Source organism: Eriocheir sinensis, chromosome 58 (genome assembly GCF_024679095.1).
Source record: "Eriocheir sinensis breed Jianghai 21 chromosome 58, ASM2467909v1, whole genome shotgun sequence".
NCBI lineage: Eukaryota > Metazoa > Arthropoda > Malacostraca > Decapoda > Varunidae > Eriocheir > Eriocheir sinensis.
Genome location: NC_066566.1, coordinates 8,236,542 through 8,259,532, shown reverse-complemented (window position 1 = coordinate 8,259,532; position 22,991 = coordinate 8,236,542). Strand labels below are relative to the sequence as shown.

Genomic DNA, 22,991 nt, shown 5'->3' with positions numbered 1-22,991 from the left:
GTGCCACGCCTGTGGTTCAAGTCCGGGTAGGGGTAAAATCAACCAGTCGTTCTGTGGCCAACAATTGTAATAATAATAAGAAGAAGAAGAATAAATAATAATAATAATAATAACAATAACAATTATAATTATGATTATAATGATGATGATGATGATGATGATAACGATATCAATAATAATTATTCAAATCCCGGCCCGGGCAGTCGGCGTGCAGCTCACCCAGGTGTTCATCCTCCCTCTCGGGCTGGTCGATAAATGGGTACCTGGGGAAACCTGGGGAAGGTAAACTGTGGCAACCCGGATGTCACAATGTACTACAAGGATAAAGCGACGGACACCTGCTCGAGCAGTGCAGCCATGCGCAGCTATAGCGTTTGCCCCAAACTGTACCTAATAAAGAGCACACTAATAATATGAAATAATAATAATAATAATAATAATAATAATAATAATAATAATAATAATAATAATGATTATAAAATAATAATAATAATAATAATAATAATAATTATAAAAATAATAATAATAATAATAATAATAATAATAATAATAATAATAATAATAATAATAATAATAATAATATTGATTATATAATTATAAAAATAATAATAATAATAATAAAATTGATTATAATAATAATAATAATAATAATAATAATAATAATAATAATAATAATAATAACAGTAATAACATTAATGTTTATAATAATAATAATAATAATAATAATAATAATAATAATAATAATAATAATAATAATAATTGTGCTAATACACAATGAAGGTTCAGTGATGTGTATCTACTGTGTCAGCTTCGTCCTTTGGCAAAAAATATGTTTAAAACAAATGTTATTAATCCAATTGATAACTGGGAAACCCAGTAATAGTCGCATATACTGGATTGAGTTTTAGTGGTTACAAACGCCATATCACGCCCACAAAGACTGTATATTTATATAATGTATTTTATTTAATCTATGTGTCTGTATAACTGTCAGTTTGGGTTTACTACTGTTGTGCAATTCATTAGATAATTACTATCCGTATCAGACCCTATGACATAACCGTTTTTCGCAAATATCTTTCAAACGAAGACTCGGATCAGCATGGGACTTTGGCACAGATTGTTTCACACACTCCGCTAACTTTTGACGCTCTTGTGCAATGCCAGATGCGGTTAATTATGGCGTTTACTCTTGACTGTGATGGCAAAACCTGCGTGAGCCACTTACACATTCGAACAGGTGAGGCGTGACGCATTTGTGACGTGTATCCACCACCTACCTCCACCCCTGGCCTCCCCTACTCCCATCCCTCCCTTTATCTCCCCCCTCCTTCTCCCCCGCACTCTCTCCCACCGCCCTCTTTCTCCCCCATACCTCCCATCTCCCCCCTCTCTCTCTCTCTCTCTCTCTCTCTCTCTCTCTCTCTCTCTCTCTCTCTCTCTCTCTCTCTCTCTCTCTCTCTCTCTCTCTCTCTCTCTCTCTCTCTCTCTCTCTCTCTCTCTCTCTCTCTCTCTCTCTCTCTCTCTCTCTCTCTCTCTCTCTCTCTCTCTCTCTCTCTCTCTCTCTCTCTCTCTCTCTCTCTCTCTCTCTCTCTCTCTCTCTCTCTCTCTCTCTCTCTCTCTCTCTCTCTCTCTCTCTCTCTCAAACACTTGTGCTGTACACGAGATATGAATCTATGCACACGTACTACGACTTGAATTAATGGCAGATAAATAGAAATTACATCCCGTCTGCATCAGCATCAACAGTGATGACGAGGATGACCTGTTTGTCGATGGTGATGAATGTTGAAGTAACGGCCTATGTGGTCAGTTATTTACATTATTAATCCACCCATCATATGCTCGCTATCTATTTTTGTTTGCTATGACTTTTTAACATATCTACATGAACACAGAGTATGGCAGTCTTTTCCTAACATTTGATACTCGTACAACTTTCAATGGGTGTACAACTGCCAAACAAACCTCACACAGCACTTAAGCAACATTCAGTTACGCTGGAGCAGGAATCAAGGTCGTGTGCATAAAACACCCTATCATATCATACTTAGCCTATACTTTCGAGTTATCCGCCATTTTAGACAAGTTATATGTGTGCAGCGCTTCACATCGCATGTATACCGAGAGAGAGAGAGAGAGAGAGAGAGAGAGAGAGAGAGAGAGAGAGAGAGAGAGAGAGAGAGAGAGAGAGAGAGAGAGAGAGAGAGAGAGAGAGAGAGAGAGAGAGAGAGAGAGGGAGGGGGGAAGGGGGAAGGGGGTGGGGAAGTGGGGAGAAGGAGGAAGGGATGGGAGTAGGGGAAGCCAGGGGTGGAGGTAGGTGGTGGATACACGTCACATATACGTCACGCCTCACCTGTTCGAATGTGTAAGTGGCTCACGCAGGTTTTGCCATCACAGTCAGGAGTAAACGCCATAATTAACCGCATCTGGCATTGCACAATAGCGTCAAAAATTAGCGGAGTGTGTGAAACAATCTGTGCCAAAGTCCCATGCTGATCCGAGTCTTCGTTTGAAAGAAATTTGCGAAAAACGGTATGTCATAGGGTCTGATATGGATAGTAAGTCACAGGAAGCAACGTTCTTACCAAGTTATTAAGATCTCTTCAGGATTGCTTTGATTTTGCATTTATCCATTCTATAGGCGGTGGCCGAGTGGTCAGCGTGCGAGTGTGGTGAGCCCGTGAACCTAGGTTCGCCGCCGAGCGGCGGAAGATCATTCACATTCTGCCCAAATCTCCAATCAACCCTAACTTCAGCAACTTCGTTCAAGTGAAGCACCGGGGTGCAGCATGGGCCAAGGAAGAGTCATATATCACGGCAGCCATTATTAATAAAATTCGCTTGCTCCACTAACAGGCTGGGGCCGTCCAAGAGGCCCTTCAAGAGAGCCAAACAGCGCTACAGGCACCATCTAAAAAAATAAAAAATAAAGTGTATCGCCGTGTACAGCCAATGCGCGGTGCCGGCGCTGGACCTTGGCTTGACACAAGTTCATGAGTGTTCCCTGCATCGGAAGATGCATTGTAGGTATACCGTCTGAAAGTCATGTACCACTTGCATTTAAGGAAGAGGAAGAGGCAGCAATGCAGAATACACTGGATGCCACTTCTCATGAGAACAAAGAGATACACAAGGAGCATGAGAAAAGATGATTCAAAATTCTTTAACCACCTTCGTCTGTCCAAAGACACTTCCCTCAATGCTGATGTAGTCAGATTTCGACTCTTGTTGTCTTCTAGCGTCTTGTCTCAAAGTATTGGTCTCTCTTCAACGAGAGATAAAAGTTGTCCAATGTCTACAAAGTCATCATTCTACATGCTGATGGCAAGTAAATCATTGGAGCAGCGTGGGATAACTGGTGGGTGGCAACCGTGCGACTAGTGGATCGCCGTGAGTGCATCCGGAGCCTGGACGTCAGATTCGCTGTGAACGTGCCGTGTGAGAGGCTTCATATGAATATTCAGTCGACTGAAGTTCATGGCGCCGAACCGCTCACGGCCACGGCGAGAAACCGGGTGGTGTGAAATCGCTGTTTTAATATGCTTATATATTTCTGTTATGGCCCTACGGTAAAGTCTCGCATTTGGCAACTAATTGGTGGCTGAGAAAGCTCGCCATATGTGCATGAATAATCAAAACAATACATAAAACGTCAATTAGTGCCAGTGTCCCTAGCGAGTCAACCTTTTGTTGCTTATTTGATTGCTTTAAACTTCATTTTTGTGGCCTTATTCTGCATCGTATATTTGGTTGTTAATTTTTTCCCACATGATATTCGCTTTTTGGTTCCCTTTACTTTCCACTCTGGGGTATACCTTTGTCATCATCCCCGCCCAGCACTCGTATAGCGGCCTTTGACGTCAGATCACACCCAGTAGACAACAGTGAGCTATATCAGCAGGAGCAAGAGGTGGCGCGCAATATGCGGGAAGGCTCGATCATGGCTGTTTGAAACGCTTCGTTAACTGGCACGACAACAGCATGGCGGCCTAGCTGAGAACTGGGAATGTAATATATGACAGACTGATATATTTTTGGAGGGGGAAATACATCGATAACAGCTAGTGAGCATTTCATAGGAAAAAGACATTCGTCAAATGCAAAAGTAAGGCTGCTGGAGTGAGTGTGTGGCTGAGTGGTTACCGTGCTAGTCCCGCGTTCCGCCGCGTTCTGGATGACGCGGGTTCGAATCCGCCGCTACTATCTGGGATTTTTCAAGTCACCACCGAGTGGCCTAACTACCCACATGCTGTCCTGAAGACAACCGGACTCTAAAGGAGCTGTTCGAGGGAAATCAAGAATGGGCTCCGGGGGGCAGCCTGAGCCAAGAATAGATGGCGCTACTATAAACACTTGCCTGAGCCAAGACGGGCTCGGGCCGACCACCTGGCCCCTTAAGAAAGCCTACCGGCGCTATAGGCTAAGACGTAAAACAAAAAGTTAGTTTTTTTTTTGCTGGTGGAATGATAAAACGCTAAACCGGAGAATGTCGCCATATAAAAATTCGAATTGCAATTGATTGGAGTCGCCTACTCCGAATTCGACAAATCCAAACACGCTAAATGCAAGACTTTACATGTTAAGTGCAGCACCCAGGCCTGTTCATTATGCCAAGATGTTGCTTCTTGAACATGAAAACACTAATGAGTAGACTGTAATTACGGCACTAAATGACTAAATACACGGATAAATGGAATATTTTTTTTATGGAGAACTCATTAAAAAATAGGGAATTTAATGTGCGTCACTTTTTCCTGATTATTTTCCATTAGGCCAAAAGACAAATGTCTGTATTATGCATGGAGATGTCGATGTTGCTGGGTAAGTTTGCCAGTCCCTTAGGGCGCCGCCTCGCAGCCCCTGCCACCGAAAGGAATACATGAATAAATGTTCGCTCGAGGGAACCATTTAGAGGAAGGATTGTAGGGATCACGTCTTCCTCCATTTGCATAATTGGCCGAACGTGTAGCAAAACGGTGAACATAAATACCACGGGTGCCGGGGCGGGGCGGGGCGGGGCGGGGCAGGTGAGGCAGGCCGGGGAGGACGGCGGCACGGGCGGCAGGACTATCGGCTGATGAGTGTTTGAGAGGATCTTGTATTTTCATTTTCTCCTTTACTCTTCGTTTCAGCATGTAATTTCATAAATAATTTACCACAAGGTTACGCAAGAATTTAAGGCAACCACAAAAGACCGGTCGGCCTACCTGTGGTTACTCTTGAAAATGAGTTATTCACCAACTCCCTTCATTATCGATGAATTATCAAGCCTTCATTAATTACTGTCAATCAAAATCGCATCAACTACATAACTGCTTCGTTTGTTATATTCATTCTCTGTCCGTAAACCAAATGTTCCTTATTTCCTTCCTGAACTTGAATTTATGTATAACAAGACAATTATTTGTTTGGTTTTATTCGGTAAAGCGATAATATCTAGATCATAGATCAGAGCTCACATTTACTCACAAATCCCCTTCGAAGCTGGAGTGTCCTATTTTTTTTAATGTGCATCGGGGCATATTAACCCTTACCAGATGTCACCAGCGACTACGTCTTTGTGCCCACGAAGCCTGAACTATTCTTTCAGTTATTGTTTCTTGATAAATTTCGTCGAAGGCGAGACTTATATACCCAAAGTAGGTACTCAGCAAATATTCTAATATAAGTAATATTAAAAAAAAATCTGTCATCTGCTTGATTTCGCAGTGCTTTCATGCAAGAAAGATTTTTATGAGGCTAAGTTTTCAATTAGTCATTTATATTGTCTCGTTTACCTATTTATAAAACAACGAGAATTATCAACTACAGTTTTACTAACAAAAGTATCTCTTATTGTATTGAAATGTAATTGTTTCAAGTCCCAGAGAAACAGGTAATTTACGATAATTGAAAAAAGCAGTTCAAGATTCATGGCACAAAGATGTAGTCGGTGGTGACTCCCGCTGGCTGGCAACCTTGAATACACCCCATTACTTTAATTTTTCTTACACTTAAGAAGCTACATTTATCGTTGTTGTACATACCACTTTTCTTAACCAATCGTACAGGACGTGTAGTTTATTCTGTTATACCACAGTGTCATTATTTGATCTGAGAAGTCTACTCATTTCTGTGGCATCAGCAAACCTACTGATGTCAGTAATTATTCAGCAGTTAAGATCATTTATGAAGCTGATAAATATTAGTGACCCGTTGACTGATCACCGCGAAAAACTTACACACTTACACGAGCCGAATCTAACTTGCCACCGTCCACCTGAGCATCTGTATCCCGCCACCACGCCACGCCATGATCCACCTCAACGCTTAACCCTCTATGCCATGAGGTTTTATCGTGCTTAAAGATCTTTGGTAAGACACCTTGCCGAGTGCTTTACTAAATATGATATTTTTTTTCCCAACCCTGCCGCTGCATATATATATATATATATATATATATATATATATATATATATATATATATATATATATATATATATATATATATATATATATATATATATATATATTGTAAGTTATTCAATTAGTAAGATATGACTTAGCTTTAACTATAGTGAACTGTTTAATGTAGCGGAGATATTTGAGCAGTAAGATAATGAAAAATAGTTACTGACCGTGAACAATACGGTGAACTGTAGTGAAGTTTACCGAAGGTTTGTCATAAACGAATGATTTTGATCGGCGTATAAGTACACAAGTACTTTACTATGTTTGCGGTACTTGGTTGTTGAGCCGTTCACTCAAAACATCTCCCACGTATTCCAGTATCGTGTTTATAAAGATGTGCCTTCCATTAACCTCTGAATGATTATCTGTAACATTATGGTAACATTAGGACGCTGCCTCTTCAAACACTATGTACTGTGCCAACCGTCCTTTAAGCGCTATAATGCCGCTACTCTTTTCCTAATCCCAATCTAATGCAACGCACTACCCCAACAACTACCAAGTACTGCAGCATATCTATTTCGTCCCAAACCCCATGCGCCTTAACTTCACAAGACTCGCTAGCCATTATAGCATCCCCACACTTTCATTCCCTTGTACCTTCCCTCTTCACCACCTTCCAAGTATCAGAGCCTCGCACAGCATCCCTTCTTCGTGGGAGAGGCGCTCGTCTTGTTTACACGCATTAGGGTGAGGACGGCGGGAGGGTCCTGCGTCTAAGCCGCGGGATCGAGGCCTGTTTCAGTTTTTTTCACAAAATGCTTAGGGCGATCGCTGAGAGGAATACACAAGTGGATGTATTTTAAGGGAACTGCGAGCGAGGGTGGAGTGAGGCAGTGAGGGACGGAGATTAGATTGGAACGAAGGAGTATGGAGGAGACGTAGTATGTAGTGGGAGAGGGGGGAGCTTTTGTGTGGGCTGCAAGTGAAGAATAATGACCGACATAAAGGATCCATTCAAGTAAGCGATACAAACGGAGTGTGATTAAAAGTTTTGACGGGGGTTAAAAAATATTCTATCTTTCACACACACACACACACACACACACACACACACACACACACACATAGACACACAGAGAGAGAGAGAGAGAGAGAGAGAGAGAGAGAGAGAGAGAGAGAGAGAGAGAGAGAGAGAGAGAGAGAGAGAGAGAGAGAGAGAGAGAGAGAGAGAGAGAGAGAGAGAGAGAGAGAGAGAGAGAGAGAGAGAGAGAGAGAGAACTTGTAATTTTCAGAAAACACGGTTCGCCTAGACACACTGCTTCTTGAGAGGTAAACTTTCCGAAGAAATCTTTCTTTTCAAAAGTTACTTAACTCTACCTACGGCGCCAGGCACAAAACAGAATGTAGAGGCCCTGTCGAAACCTCGAACCGGTTTTGCTTTGGGGCTCGACCACCCCGAGGATTCCTTATATTAAATGCACCCGCATCGGGAGAGCCTGACAAGTGCAGGATAATTCTTACGGAATCTATGGATCGCCGACTGTCCCACTATAAATCTGCTCATAACGCTTTAGGTCGAAAACGTAAGAATCTCTGAGACAAGGGAGCCTGACAGTATCGAGATCAGTAGCGCGAGGGCACATCTACTGATGTGGTCCAGTGACACCAAAAGTCCTCTCAGAAATTTACAAGATTCAGAAGCTTAAGAAAAGCAGGTTTGTGCTATCATATGTCAGAGCTACACCGCTGCGTTGGACATAGCATAGTGATGCTGGAGGATAGCTGAAGAAACAGACCACATCTTCGTTAGGAGACGTTAGGGTTATTGGAAACTGCAGCTTTTTGGAGTCCCGACTTTGTTTCAGTTGATCGAAGACTTGATTTTGCGTAACTCAAGCTTCGCGTAAAGTGCAAATGACGCAAGATGTGACTATACTGCGCTTCATCTTGAGAAACTGATAGACTTGGCGTATGTTATATTATATTTAACATTGCCAGTCTTAAATCAGTTTAATGTTCACAGCACGCTTAAGCACGTACCATTACTATGGAATGCCTTCGAGCGTGAAACTCTCCAAGCAGCTGAGGAATGCATTTGTTAACGTACGATATCAAGAATGGATTTGCCTTGGGAAAGACGTTGAACATCGTGCAACCAACATGTTAGGAATCAGGACTAATATGGTACTTTGTCGCGTAGAAATAGAGCTCTCTTGAGGAGAGACAAGAAGAGGTATGTCAGGGGTCTCGATAAGGACATTGCGAAATCCGACCTGTTTATGGAACATGAAGAAGTTCGCTCCGAGCCTCACTCACAGCCATAGAAGTTTGGCCAACTTCATCACAGGTGCCAAGCTGTAACAAAAAGCGCCGCTCGGAATTCAAATTAATGCTAATATAAAAGATTTTTTTTCCCTCTAACAATGGTCAGGACCTAGAAAAAGTAAATGGTCTGCTCAGTCTCGTCACAAGAAACAATGTTGTCAGGGATTTATGACGTGAATACGGGGAATTTCTGAATGTTCACATTATAATTGGATGGGGTAGTCCATTACATTTTTATTTTACTGCGCATCAGTATACTACAAACTTGGTTTTTGCATGTGAACATCCTGTATTAAAATGAGAAAAATCAAAGCAGAGACTAAACTTTGATGCTCAGCGGACTGGTAGGCAAATGGCGACAGTCAGTGTTTTATGACTTTGTTTCTCCAGATTTAAGCAAAACCTTGTTCACTCTGATTAAGAAGAGGTTGAGAATTCAAGTAACCCTGTGCCAGGAGGTTCATGATTAACGGCCTAGTAATATTAAACACTTTTGGATAGAATTAGGCAATGATCCTGTAAAAACAAAATATATTTTAAGAACAGTTGCTGATCGTGATATACTTGTGTTTGAAGATGTGCCAGATATAATTAATAACTTTCTTGATTATGTTTTTTTTTTCTAAAGGATGGAAGATATTCATTTCATTACTGGATCAGGGAAATGCTGACAGCATTTCGGCCGTATCTTAGCGTTTCGCGTACTGGTGAAGCGCCACTGAGTTTCGACAAGCAACTCTTACATTCCATATCAATCTCAACAAGGTTTGATGCAGTGCATTGTGAGGTATGAGTTCTCCTGCAACTCCTTGGGGCTTATGCAAGTATTATTTGTGTATATATCTAAGATTGAGAACTCTTTAAAATGGCGGAGTGGGAGAGGTTGTATTAAGCTTATTTGCTGTAAACACGGTATTGAAGGAAAGGTATAGCCATCTCCTGTCAGTACACGTATGGAGTGGTCATTAGGTAAAGTTGTGTTAAAAGTCATTGTAGATCATCTGTTGGCAGTGCATGGGTCACCGACCTTGTGTTTGCCTTGTCTTTGCCTTTATTTTATATAGCATATTATGTCAAGGGTAAACAAACAGAAAAAGCCCACAGAAGCACTTCTCCAAAAAAATGAATAAAAGATGTAATTGAGGTCGCAGTAATCCTCGCCGAGTCACTGGAGGTTTGGGTTTTGCCTTGAGGTTCTATACGAGAAGGCGAAGCCATTTGTTATTTAAATTTAGTCTTCAGGTCCCCTGGACTATGACCAAGGTACAGGTGTTTGGAGGCGTACGGGATAAAACAGTATAGTCTGTACATGCGTGTGGCAGAGATATTAGGATCTAGAAAAAATCACGTATCTTGATAGTGTAGTACAGAACAACACTGCTTCACGCCAGGAAGTCCTACGGCGGATTAGCTTGGCCGGCGTTATGGACTCGCTCAGCCAAAGTATATATGGCTTTGTCGATACCTGTTCAGAGAGTCGAAGATTCTGATTTGCAAGTCGCTAAGGCTCCCCGTTGTGAAAGGTATTTGTATCGTTCGGGATTATCATTATTGTTAAGCATTATAAATTGTTGGAAATAGCTGTTCATTAACATGTTCACCCGCTCGTAATAGTGTTCCGTCATTCACTTACCTCCGGCCCTCGGCTTAGACATTCAGTCAGCCATGCGTCCTTCCTCTTGACTACAGTTCAGCAGAATGAAGCTGTGTTTACCGAGGCCTCTGATTATTCATCTCACAACACTCCCTGTTTTACTTTATAATTTTGAGACATGAACACTAATAATGACGAAGTGGCAAACCGACGTCTTTGAAAATAGGTGTCCTAGCAAAAACATGAATTATCTCTAGAATTGCTTTATGTCATTTATATTTTCTCTCGTTTACCAATAAATAAAACAACGAGAATGATCAGCTACGTTTTTATTAACAATAGTGTCACTTATTATATTGAAGTGTAATTGTTACAAGCCCCAGAGAAACACAGGCAATGTACGATAATTGAAAGAATAGCTCAAGCTCCGTGGGCCCTGTGACCCTATCACTGGTGACACCTGCTAAGAATGAATGTACCTCATTACCTGCAGAGTCCATAGACGCAAACTCCTGCTATATGAGATTATGGCGCGCCACCCAGATATCAACCTTGTTCAAAACGTTAATATGTAGGAGACAAAAATATGTGGACGAGGCCAGAAGGGCAAGTGGGCGAATCCTGCCATTACTTCCTTACGATAGGAAGGGGGAGAGACAGCGGGAATGGCGTCATAGGGTTGGCAAGGCAACGCGACCCTCGGCCTATTGTCCCGGTGATTGATTGATTTCCTTAAGCCTGATGGAAATGGAACCTGGCAAGTGAAGAATGGACCACAACACGTATTGATATCAGATCCATCCGATATCACGAAGTAAAAACTAATCAAGGAAATAATCCATTAAATATAAAAGTTATGACTAGATGACCTGTGTTTTCTTTACTCGTACTTAGTCTAATTGCAATTTATTTATCATGGGTGTTACTTTTTACGGAAATCTACTTCGATTATTTCTTTTTACAGGTGTTATATTTACTGTGAGCACCGTACACTAATCTCTCACGGGTGTTACTTTTAAGGTAATTAAGGTACACTAATCTCTCACGGGTGTCTCTTAGGTGATTAAGGCACACTGATCTCTCACGGGTGTTACTTTTAAGGTGATTAAGGTATACACTGATCTCTCACGGGTGTTTCTTAAGGTGATTAAGGCACACTGATCTCTCACGGGTGTTACTTTTAAAGTGATTAAGGTATACACTGATCTCTCACGGGTGTTATGCTGGGATCACACATCCGCGATTTCGCTCTGCAACGGTTGGTGATTTTTAAAATTTCCGAAATCGGCATATACGCTCGACATCGTAGCGACGTCCCTGCGATTAGTCGCAATAGTCGCGCGGTAAAGCTCGCACGACTTGCGGGTGCCGAATATTTTGAAATGTTCAAAAAGTTCGCAGAAAGTCTGCGATATTGGCCAAATCGCACGATTATTCGCACGGTTTAGCGAGAGACCATCGCAGCATGCGCTTGCATACCCTAGTCAAACGCAAGGGGTCGCGGTGTATGCGAGCGTATATGCGAGCAACTTTGTACATCGTGCGTATGGCAGCGACGCTGCTTCGAGAAGCGAGATGGCAGCGAGAGAGCGGGAGGGTGTGAAAAACCGTTGGCGTCTTGGCGAGCGACCGCTCGCTCTCACTCAACACTGTCCTGCCACACGCCGCTACTCTGCCCGCCTGCAAAATAGTAGCCTAATATTCATGAATTCATAATAATATCATATTATTCCTAACTGCTAAATAATAGCTTAGTATTCATGAATGGAAAATAATAGAATAGTATTCCTAAATGCAAAATAATACCCTAGTGTTCATAAATGCAAAATAATAGAATAATATTCCTAACTGCTAGATAATAGCCTAATGTTCATAAATACAAAATAATAGAATAGCATTCCTAAATGCAAAATAATAGACTGGTTTAACAAAATGCAAAATTATAAGTTAGTGTACACAGTAAAATTATTAGCTAGAGTACACAGTAAAAAAATAATTTTTTATTTCTCTTGCCTACTTCATTAGCTTGTTAGCAAGTAATTACAGATTGTAAAACTCTTTCCACTTACAATTTATTACAGAAGTTGTAGATACGGTATAACATGCAGAAAACCTTACACCATACGAATAAAATCCAATATTCCTCAAAACATCTTACTTCGTTCCCAGGAGATCACGACCCCCAAGTTAAGAACTGCTGAATTAGAAGCAAGAAACAATAAAGCAATATCAGCGACAGCAAGGGAGGGTAGCCCGGGCTACTACTTACTTGAAGCACTGGGTGTTCGTTACTAACCGACTATCAAATTTGAGTAGACACAAGCAACTGGCGTTGCCAAATGGGGCTTATTTTACCATATTGAAAACCTATAAGGTTGATCAGCCGAAATAATAACCTTAGCCTTAGAGCGTCGGGATATGTAGGGTGCCAAGATTAATTTCTGGTTAGTTAGTTAGTTAGTTAGTTAGTTAGTGTGTGTGTGTGTGTGTGTGTGTGTGTGTATATATATATATTTATATATATATATATATATATATATATATATATATATATATATATATATATATATATATATATATTTATATAATATATATATATATATATATATATATATATATATATATATATATATATATATATATATATATATACATATATATATATATATATATATATATATATATATATATATATATATATATATATATATATATATATATATATATATATATATATATATATATATATATATATATATATTTATAATGTGTGCTGTGTGGGGGATGGATGGAAGAGAGAGTGCGAATAGTGTTGCCCGCCTATATGGGTCGTACAAGGACGCGCCCTCGACGTTTTCTCGACCATGCGTGCGACGTAGAGCGTCGTCGAGCGGCTAAACGAGGGGCGATCGCGCATGGTCGCCAGGCCCTGCGTCCATCGCGAACCGTCGCAACGGGTTTTATTTTCAAAATTGGGCTCCTCTGCGCACAGGCGCGCGCATTCACGCACGATTCACCTCGACGTCCCCTCGCCTGTCGCCCTCGTGTGCGTATAGGGGAGCGGCCCTCCCTCGCCATGTTGCTGTGAGTTGAAACAGAGGCAAACGCGCAGAGACAATGGCGTTGCTCCCACGATTTCGTGCATTTTCAAAATCGCCAACCGTCGCAGAGCGAGATCGCAGATGTGTGATCCCAGCATTACTTTTAAGGTGATTAAGGCACACTGATCTCTCACGGGTGTCACTTTTACAGTAAGTAAGGTGCGCCAATTACTTACTATTTGACCACAGCAGTTGAGGCGCCATGACCGCATTCCCCAGTCATCCAACCTTTCAATCACGTGTGTTAGTTTTGTAGTGAGTAACGTACACTAATACCTCACGGGAGTTACTTTATAACAGTGTGTAACCTACTCATTTCTTACGGGTGTGGGTTTTGAAGTAGCTGCATACACGTATGTCTCATGGATGTTACTTTGAGAGGGAATATCGTAAAGGGGCTATCACACTGGGCAAATTTTCCGTGGATCTTCAGTCAAACCACGGTTTCCGCTAGCGTGGTTCTCATTTGTTTCTTGGTTTCGTGGTGAGTAACACCGTCATCCTTCGGGGAAATCTACCGTAGCTTTGGAAGATCGTGGACACGTCAGAAAACCACGGAAATATGAGAACCACGCCAGCGGAAATCGTGGTTTGACTGAATATCCACGTGTGATAGCCCCTTAAACTTACTCTTCATGAGTTTACCTTCAACTGCAGTTACATGAAAGAGGGAATGAACAAACAGAAATGAACGGATAGAAAGGGAATGATGACCAGTTGACTTAAAACGAATAATGCTCTTCATATATCTATACGTATATAAATGCTGTTTTTCTATCAGTAGAAGTCAGAGGAGTACAGGGAAAAAAACATACTGGTTGTTTTGAAAGAAAGGAATCAATTAATCAATGGGGGCACACGCCAGGGGAGCGTCGCCTCGCCCACCCTAAGACGCCAAGCCAAGGGGTCGCTCCGGGCAAGTCTTCACGCAGGAACCCTTCTCATCCTGTGGGAGTCCCCTTGGCCTCCTCCACTCAGGATTGTCTCTTACAGAAATAACCCGATGAGCAGGGTCGGTTTCTCGAGATTGTTCCACGTGCCCGTATAGCCGGAGTATAACCGGAATGCCGAACGCCGTATAATCGGAAGAGAGAGAGAGAGAGAGAGAGAGAGAGAGAGAGAGAGAGAGAGAGAGAGAGAGAGAGAGAGAGAGAGAGAGAGAGAGATGACCATAATTGGAATGTGATAAAACTAATAACACGACCAAAATTTATTAATCTTTTACTAATGACGAAAAGATCCAGAATATCAAAATTACTGATACCCTTAACTTTGTTCCAGGAAAGGGAAAATGAATAGCGCACGTTATTCACAGAGGCTTTTAAAAGTCAGACATAAACATTTACGGGTTCAGAACCTTGTCAATAATTATTTTTTTTACAAGGTAATTATTTTCATATATGTCAAAGCAGTAATTCAAGCATATTATTTTATTATGTCTTATATATGGGAGATTATGAGAAAAGTTTGAATGAAACTAATTAGCACAGGAGTTCGAGGCAGATATTTTAGACAAAACATTTTTACACCGCGGCAACAGCCTCCGCGTGTCTCACGGTAACACTCTTACTTTCTGGCGTCACTTTCAGGTAACCTCGGAAACAATTTCTGTGCATTCGTTTGTTTTAATTGCTCGTTAAGTATATAATCTTACTCAGAAGACCATTAAGTGAATTTGTTTTATCCACTTCATGCTAAGAAAAAATACAAATTTTCTTATATTATTATCATCATCATCATCATCATCATCGAGTCCTGAAAGGGCATTAAAGGGAAAATAAAGAAAATTCTATAGACCCAAACAAGGGTTCCTCGATGATGAAGTTGAAACAGAGGACAGTGGCAGCGGAGTAAGATGACTGAAAACAGCGGGGTGACAAAAACAACACCTTACCAGTGACAGGTGGTGGCTGAATTATGCTCTAAACTTATCACCGCCAGGAAGAGAAACAATCTCATTGTTTAGTTCCGCAAAAAAAAAAAAAAAAAAAAAATTAGTTGAAGAGCACGCTCGCTGAATTGTAAACTGGCGTGTACGATGAATAGGCTAAAATTGAGCCGGTAACGAGTTGAAACGAGGGTGCTCATTATTATTGATTATTATTATCTTTAGAACAAAGTCAAAGCACCAACCATCTGACGGTGACAAAGCTCAATGTTGAGGTTGGGTAGTAGAATCTTTATTACGTTAAAAGAACGATCTAAAAGTTTGACGTGAGTCGAGCTGGCGCCGGTAGGCTATCTTGGTTGGGCCTGGTGGTCGGCCCCAGCCTGTAATAAATGCCGCAGACCCCGGGTTGATAGGTCGTCTTCAGGACAGCATGTGGGTAGCCCTACAGCGGCCGCAAAGAAATACTCGCGAGAAACATATTAAGCATGCAGAGAATCGTGAACCTGATGCACTAAGGCCAAGAAGGCACCACAGGTACCCATACTTTTTTTCTAAAACCAAATTGGGTATCTGGTAACAAGCTATTGAAGTTGAAGAAACTGGAAAGATGTTTAACAAGTAGTCGCTCACTGTTGACAGGACTGGAGTAATTTATAGTGACCCGGACTCTTTGGGCGAGGTGACAGCTGAGCTTCACAATACGCTAGTGAGCGAAAAATGCGAAAAATGACTACTAACTTCAGGGTTAAAATTTTGTCAACATTTAAACAAAACCTGGAAAAATACCTTGATGATCCAAGCCACCACTGGAGTCAAGGTCAGGCAATAGCTTGTGAATCTCCGAAGACGTAAATGCAAAGGATGTTAGGGACGGTTGCGAAAAACAAGTATGAGGGAGAACAACCTCCTCACTACTCCCTGAAAAAAGTTGGAAAAAACTTAAGCCTTCTCTGATGTATGAAAGGCAGAGGTCCCGTCTGGTCCAGTGAAAAGGAGAATTTCTGGGTCATGACCAAACAGAGCAGAGTTTAACGAAGCTCCCCAATTATGAGCTTGTGATGCACCACTGACTATATCTTTCAGGTTATTCATATAATTCCTTCTTGCAGCCCTATTAACTTGCTCTGCAGTTCGATAAACATAGCAGTATTTCTCCAAACTAACACCTGAACGCTTGGAGGATCAGAGCTGGTGAGCAGTATATTTATTCCAAAGAGCCTTTCTAGTCTCAAGATTTTGCTATAAACCATGTCTTGTCTTTAGAGCAAGTCTTCTGTGTCTTAGATGGCACTCTCCGATCTACAATATCCGTGAGTTTGTAATTAAGAGTTAGTACACTGCACTCAGCGTGATAGATATTCCTCCAAATAATAGCTGATTTGTCGTTATTTATGAGGTTCCAGTGAAGATTTCAAGTAAACCTTACGCACACCACTGACTTCATATCTCTTATTGCAGTGTACGCCCCCACCGAGATGTATAAACTTGAGGAGAAAGAGATGTTCTATGCCGACACACTCCTTGTCTTTGGCGACCTCAGACTTCTACTCGCACAGAGAGAGCTAGCTACGAGTAATGCTTTCGTCCCCATGGCTCTGGCACTAGAAACGTAAACAGTCTTCTCCTACTGAACTTTGCAAAATTCAGAAGGCTGAGGATTGCTTGTTCCTGGTTCCAGAGACGTGAGCCTCGCCGCTGACTTGGTATAACAATGCTGACCGTGTGGCAAAGGATATCGATCACATACTTATTAGTACTCGTTGGAGGATGGTTCAGAACTGTCGGGTTTTCCGGAGTGCCGAATTATTTGCGACCAAACACAGGTTTGCTGTAGCAAAAATGAGGATACGCATCACATACAAGAAAAACTCAAGATGCAATCCTCAGGGACTCCATCGTGAGAAACTGAGGGACCAGGAGTGTGTTCAGGAGTATGCAGTGGCGGTCTCAAATCGGTTTAAAGTGCTTAGTGCTCTGGAGGACTCTGGATAGTTGTGGGATACTTTTAAGAGTGAAACTCTTACTGTTATCGAGGTGAGCAATGGAGAGCGCCCAAGGTCTAGGAGTGGAGTTGCCTCGAGGAAGGCACTGGAGAATATAGAGGAGAGTTGAGCTGCCAGGTTGACTGGGGACTCAGAGCGATACAGGACTCTGTCACGAAGGACTAGAACCCTTCTAAGGAGGGATAAGGAGAAATGTTTCAGAGGTCACGCTGAGGATGTCGAGGATTGTTTAAATGCAAACGACCTCAGGCCTGCCTTTCGAGCTTTGAAGAAGCTCCGCTCCAAATCCACATCTCAGACGAGTACGATCCGAACGACTGATGGGCAGATAGTATCAGATGTGGAAGGGTACCGGGCTCGTTGGGCCGAGTACTTTGGGCAGTTGTACAAGACAGAGTCCCTAAGCGGACAGCTCCCTCTGGATGCGTCGCATTTGGCGGCTGCTAATCCAACAATAGACGAAAAGGGCAGCTGGGGTTTGTAATATCATTTCGGAGATGCTGAAAGCTTGGAGTAAAGCTATGATCCATGGGTTGCATGTGATGCTGTCTGCCGTGTGACAGTTCAGTCCCATTCCTTTTGGCTGGTAAAAGGGGTTGGTTCTCTCTATCTGGAAAGAGAAAAGGGACCGACAGGACTGCAGCAATTACCGTGATATTACACAGCTCAGTGTCCTGGGAAAGGTGCTCGCTCATCTGTTGCTGATATATATACATATATATATATATATATATATATATATATATATATATATATATATATATATATATATATATATATATATATATATATATATATATATATATATATATATATATATATATATATATATATATATATATATATATATATATATATATATATATATATATATATATATATATATATATATATATATATATATATATATATATATATATATATATATATATATATATATATATATATATATATATATATATATATATATATATATATATATATATATATATATATATATATATATATATATATATATATATATATATATATATATATATATATATATATATATATATATATATATATATATATATATATATATATATATATATATATATATATATATAGATATATTTTTCTACTTCATTCCATGTAATTATAAGTCATTTTCTTCGAGCGTGATTCACACAATTGTCGTTCTTATATGATTCGCATGACTTTTATTCACTGCTCGATGCTTATTTTCTTTATTCTGTAAGAACATTCTCTTATGAGTACAACTCCAGCTCTTTTACTGCTCTCCTCTCCGTCTAATGGTTTCGGGATCGTTCAATATTCAGGTGTTTCACTAAATACAAAACTAACACTGTACCGAAATCTAGGTCATTCCTGCGCTGCCTCCAGCTTGTATATTGATACTCGATAGAAATAGTGCGATAAGCCCCCTTGCTCAAGGTAGCAACGGAGTGTGCTTTAATTAAAACCTGCTTGTCCGGTTTTTCCGCTTTTGCGCCTTTAGGCTTTCTTGGTATGGCCTGATTGTCGACCCCAGCCCATTGTGGCGCAGGCATGTGCATGGTTACAGTGGCAACATTTCCTCTTAGCTCATGCTGCCCACCGGAGCTCATTCTTGACTCACTAGGACAGTTCTTCTAGGGTTCGGGTTGATGGGTGGTCTTCAGGACAGCATGTGGGTAGTCTTACGCCACTCGGCGGTTACTGAAAAATCCCAGGTGGTAGCGGCGGACTTGAATGCACGTCGTCCATGACGCGGCGAACGCGGGGGCCACACACTAACCACTCAGCCACCGCCTCCCCAGAGGCGTACATTGTACATTGTACGAGTAAACAATGTCTTCGTCACCCTGACTCTCGACATTAGCCGCGGGGCAATGCGTCCCTCTCCAAAATAATGAGCTGTGGTTTCGGAGGAAAGGTCAACAAGCTGCCTTTCCCTCCTTCGGCACGTGTCTTGTTTGGTTAAAAAGTTATGTGGGAGGAAGACTTAATTAAGTTTGTGTTGGTTAATTGACCCGCGAGTTAAATTCCCACCCGTAGAAAATACATATATACACACATTTTATGTGTGTGTGTGTGTGTGTGTGTGTGTGTGTGTGTGTGTGTGTGTGTGTGTGTGTGTGCGTGTGCGTGTGTGTGTATACACACACACACACACACAGAGAGAGAGAGAGAGAGAGAGAGAGAGAGAGAGAGAGAGAGAGAGAGAGAGAGAGAGAGAGAGAGAGAGAGAGAGAGAGAGAGAGAGAGAGAGAGAGAGGCAAACAGACAAACACAGAGACAGAGAGAAACACAGACAATGAGGGAAACAGAGACAGAGGGGGAAACAGAGACAGAGAGGGAAACAGAGACCGAGAGGGAAACAGAGACAGAGAGGGAAACAGAGACAGAGAGGGAAACAGAGACGGAGAGGGAAACAGAGACAGAGAGGGAAACAGAGACGGAGGGGGAAACAGAGACAGAGGGAAACAGAGACAGAGAGAAACAGAGACAAAGAGGGAAACAGAGACAGAGAGAAACAGAGACAGAGAGAGAAACAGAGACAGAGAAACAGAGACAGAGAGAAACAGAGACAGAGAGAAACAGAGACAGAGAGAAACAGAGACAGAGAGAAACAGAGACAGAGAGAAACAGAGACAGAGAGAGAAACAGAGACAGAGAGAGAAACAGAGACAGAGAGAAACAGAGACAGAGAGAAACAGAGACAGAGAGAGAAACAGAGACAGAGAGAGAAACAGAGACAGAGAGAAACAGAGACAGAGAGAAACAGAGACAGAGAGAGAAACAGAGACAGAGAGAGAAACAGAGACAGAGAGAGAAACAGAGACAGAGAGAAACAGAGACAGAGAGAGAAACAGAGACAGAGAGAAACAGAGACAGAGAGAGAAACAGAGACAGAGAGAAACAGAGACAGAGAGAAACAGAGACAGAGAGAAACAGAGACAGAGAGGGAAACAGAGACAGAGAGAAACAGAGACAGAGAGGGAAACAGAGACAGAGAGAAACAGAGACAGAGGGGGAGACAGAGAGAAACAGAGACAGAGAGAAACAGAGACAGAGAGAAACAGAGACAGAGAGAAACAGAGACAGAGAGAAACAGAGACAGAGGGGGAGACAGAGACAGAGAGAAACAGAGACAGAGGGGGAGACAGAGACAGAGGGGGAGACAGAGACAGAGAGAAACAGAGACAGAGAGGGAAACAGAGACAGAGAGAAACAGAGACAGAGAGAAACAGAGACAGAGGGGGAGACAGAGACAGAGAGAAACAGAGACAAAGAGGGAAACAGAGACAGAGAGAAACAGAGACAGAGAGAAACAGAGACAGAGGGGGAGACAGAGACAGAGAGAAACAGAGACAGAGAGGGAAACAGAGACAGAGAGAAACAGAGACAGAGAGGGAAACAGAGACAGAGAGAAACAGAGACAGAGAGAAACAGAGACAGAGAGAAACAGAGACAGAGGGGGAGACAGAGACAGAGAGAAACAGAGACAGAGAGGGAAACAGAGACAGAGAGAAACAGAGACAGAGAGAAACAGAGACAAAGAGGGAAACAGAGACAAAGAGGGAAACAGACAGTGAGAAACAGAGACAGAGAGGGAAACAGAGACAGAGAGAAACAGAGACAGAGAGAAACAGAGACAGAGGGGGAGACGGAGACAGAGAGAAACAGAGACAGAGAGGGAAACAGAGACAGAGAGGGAAACAGAGACAGAGAGAAACAGAGACAGAGAGAAACAGAGACAAAGAGGGAAACAGAGACAGAGAGGGAAACAGACAGTGAGAAACAGAGACAGAGAGGGAAATAGAGACAGAGAGGGAAACAGACAGAGAAACAGAGACAGAGAGGGAAACAGAGACAGAGAGGGAAACAGAGACAGAGGGGTAAACAGAGACAGAGAGGGAAACAGAGACAGAGAGAAACAGAGACAGAGAGAAACAGAGACAGAGAGAAACAGAGACAGAGAGGGAAACAGAGACAGAGGGAAACAGAGACAGAGGGGGAAACAGAGACAGAGAGAAACAGAGACAGAGAGGGAAAAAGAGACAGAGGGGGAAACAGAGACAGAGAGAAACAGAGACAGAGAAACAGAGACAGAGAGGGAAACAGAGACAGAGAGGGAAACAGAGACAGAGAGGGAAACAGAGACAGAGAGGGAAACAGAGACAGAGAGGGAAACAGAGACAGAGAGGGAAACAGAGACAGAGAGGGAAACAGAGACAGAGAGGGAAACAGAGACAGAGAGGGAAACAGAGACAGAGAGGGAAACAGAGACACAGAGGGAAACAGAGACACAGAGGGAAACAGAGACAGAGAGGGAAATAGAGACAGAGAGGGAAACAGAGACAGAGAGGGAAACAGAGAGAGAGAGACAGAGACAGAGAAACAGAGACAGAGACAGAGAAACAGAGACAGAGACAGAGAAACGTAGACAGAGACAGGGAAACAGAGACAGAGACAGAGAAACGTAGACAGAGACAGGGAAACAGAGACAGAGAGGGAAACAGAGACAGAGAGGGAAACAGAGACAGAGAGGGAAACAGAGACAGGGACAGAGACAGAGAAACAGTGTCAGAGACAGACAGAGAGAGAGACAGAGACAAAGACTAACACAGAGAGAGAGAGAGAGAGAGAGAGAGAGAGAGAGAGAGAGAGAGAGAGAGAGAGAGAGAGAGAGAGAGAGAGAGAGAGAGAGAGAGAGAGAGAGAGAGAGAGAGAGAGAGAGAGAGAGAGAGAGAGAGAGAGAGAGAGAGAGAGAGAGAGAGAGAGAGAGAGAGAGAGAGAGAGAGAGAGAGAGAGAGAGAGAGAGAGAGAGAGAGAGAGAGAGAGAGAGAGAGAGAGAGAGAGAGAGAGATTTCATTTCAATCCGGGCACCTTTTTATTTATTTTGCCCAAAAACTTACTTCGTGAATTGAGGCAAGATATTTAGGTAATAAATCATATCCTTGCCCTCTCCAAGGGCCTCTCCAGCAAGGGCCCTTGAGTCTGGGGGTGACGCTGAGGATGGTGTCCGCCCCCAAGTCATCTCCAATTAATGGGAGTCTTTGATGGGCTCTTGTTAGGATTGTGTGACGGAGCGGAACTTGTTTCCATCTGGGACCACCAGTGTGAGAGAGGTCGAAGTAAACTAAGCAAATATATGAAAGACGATGAGTGTTAGGTTCAGTGTATCAAAGTTCAGCGTGAGAATTGAGCAACGTGACTGGAAACAAAACTGGTAGTTTAAAGTCAAGATCCGAGAAGTGTCCATACTTTTCAGCAGCACTTTATGACCACAGCAGTGTAAGCGCCATGAAAGCATACCCCTATCAATCAGTCTTAATTTTCAGAAGTACTGAAAGTTTCACTCTCACAAAGTTCTTTTTAGGTGATGACAAGCAGGAGGCATAAATAAAGAAGAGAGAAAAAGGGTGAGTGCAGAGAATCTCCACCCCTAGCACGGATCGCCGCTGCTGGGGAGGGTCACGCAGCCTCTCTCCATTCCACCTGGACGCCCGGGGAGCGAGCAGACCGTGTGTGCCTCGGCCGCCGTGTGTCGCGGCTCATTATTTTCTGTTTTGGGAACACCAAAGAAAATTTTTTTATTAATCACCTGACGAGTCACTGCCCCCCCCCCCCCAAAAAAAAAATCCTTTTCGGTCGATCATGTTTCCCCTGGGTATGCTGAGAGCAGACAAATT

At 42.2% G+C, this 22,991-nt stretch overlaps 1 protein-coding gene across 4 annotated transcripts in view; it reads left to right on the top strand.

Moving 5' to 3' along the window:
* Positions 1–22,991, top strand: part of LOC126985115 (orexin/Hypocretin receptor type 1-like) — a 200,619-nt gene that overhangs the window by 33,179 nt on the left and 144,449 nt on the right. Inside the window, exon 1 of one of the 4 annotated variants that reach the window (XM_050839583.1) lies at positions 22,963–22,991. This exon is cut by the window's right edge and continues 454 nt beyond it. The exons of the other annotated variants lie outside the window; for them this stretch is intronic. The gene's annotated coding sequence lies outside the window, so the exon portion shown is untranslated. Of the gene's footprint in view, positions 1–22,962 lie in introns of those variants that run through there. 4 annotated transcript variants of the gene reach the window in all.